Here is a 1,553-nt window from a genome sequence, read left to right as displayed (position 1 = left end):
GGGGGCAGGGGGTGGGGGAAGGAGTGGGGGAGGGGGAGCCAGAGAGAGGGGGAGAGGGGGAGGGAAAGGGGAGGGGGAGGAGGGAGAGAGGGAAAGGGAAAGGGGGAGGAGGGAGGGGAGAGGGAGAGGGAGAACCGTGGTTCTGCCCAGGTTCTGCCCAGGTACAGTGTGCTCTATGGCCTCAGGGGATATCCTGGGAGTCTGCTCTTCCACATCCTTGTCTGTGAAAACAGGGTGTTTGTACAGTCTTCCTGGTTTTAGCTGAGAGGTTTTAATGGGCTATAAAGCAGGCACAGCTCGGGAGAGTACCGGGGGCAGAGGAGACAGGGAGCGGTTCAGGCATTCACTGGCTTCTAAATTTTAACTGCCAGGCTCGAGACCCTCGGCTTATTTCTCATCCATGGTATGGATTACAACCTTAAGGAAACCCTAGGCGTACCTGTGCATACCACATGCCCAACCCTGTGATGTCCTGTGGAGCCAAGGCTACACAGTAGAGGTTCCAAGCTGGTAGGCCAGAGGGAGCCCATGTTGGAGGCTTCCTGGAGGAGACTGTAGGCAAGGCCAAGGTAGAGGAATGGGTGGGTAGGGGCGGGGGATAGGGCCTTAGGATTGCAGAGGTGGAATGTTCATGGGAAGCTGTCAGTCAAAAGGGACAGGCTCAGGCCAGGGGGTGGGGGTGGGTGGGGGGGAGTAGGGAATGACTGGGCATGCACGACACGGTGCCATGGGCCCATGGGTCTACGAAGATGTCTAGGAAATCAGGGGAGGTGCAGTTGGAAGCTTTGGAGTGAGGGACACTGGTTTGGAAGTGAAGAGTCCCCTCCCCTCTCCTGTTGGGGCGGTCCCTATGCTTTCTGGGTTCCTGAAGCTGGTTTTCTGTCACCAGTAACTCTTGGTGGCCCCTAGCTGTCACCTGGGAAACCAGGGCAGGCTAGGTGGGTGATACCTTGGGGACTGGATGACAAAGTTCTGTCAGGAATGCAGAAACTGCATAGTGACTCCCGTTGCCATGGGAACATACCTAACAAGTCTCAGAGGCTAAACTGGCTCTGGCTGGCCTTAAGCCAGTCCAATCTCACTGTCTAAGTCAACAGATTTTTTTTTCTCTGAGACCTATGAATGGGTCACTGTGTGAGGATTTGGAGTTATAGGTGTGTTAAAGGGTAGTGAGGAGCAGGTCGGGGCTTTCTTTAGCTAAGTTAAGCCTTTCTCTCTCTCTCTCTCTCTCTCTCTCTCCTTCCCTCTCTCTCCCCCTACCTTTCTCCTTACTTCTTTCCTCCCTCCTCCCCTGTAGGAATGAAACTTACCTTCATGCTAGGAAGAGCCCTACCACTGGGCTGTATTCCTAGTCCTGTCTGTCTGGTTTTATCTCATGGTAGACAAGGTCAAGTCAGCCATTGGACCCACTCAACCAGCATGTTCCAGAGTTCAGTGAGATGGTTTTCTAGTGCAAAATGTATGCAGTTTGCAAGGCAGTCAAGGTTTCTGTCCACAGCACTGGGCAGAGGTCCTTTACTCCTGCTGGAGTCCCTCAGTGGGGATAGCTTAGA

The sequence above is a fragment of the Mus caroli genome, chromosome 15 (assembly GCF_900094665.2).
Source record: "Mus caroli chromosome 15, CAROLI_EIJ_v1.1, whole genome shotgun sequence".
Classification (NCBI taxonomy): domain Eukaryota; kingdom Metazoa; phylum Chordata; class Mammalia; order Rodentia; family Muridae; genus Mus; species Mus caroli.
Note: the sequence above shows the minus strand (reverse complement) of the source record.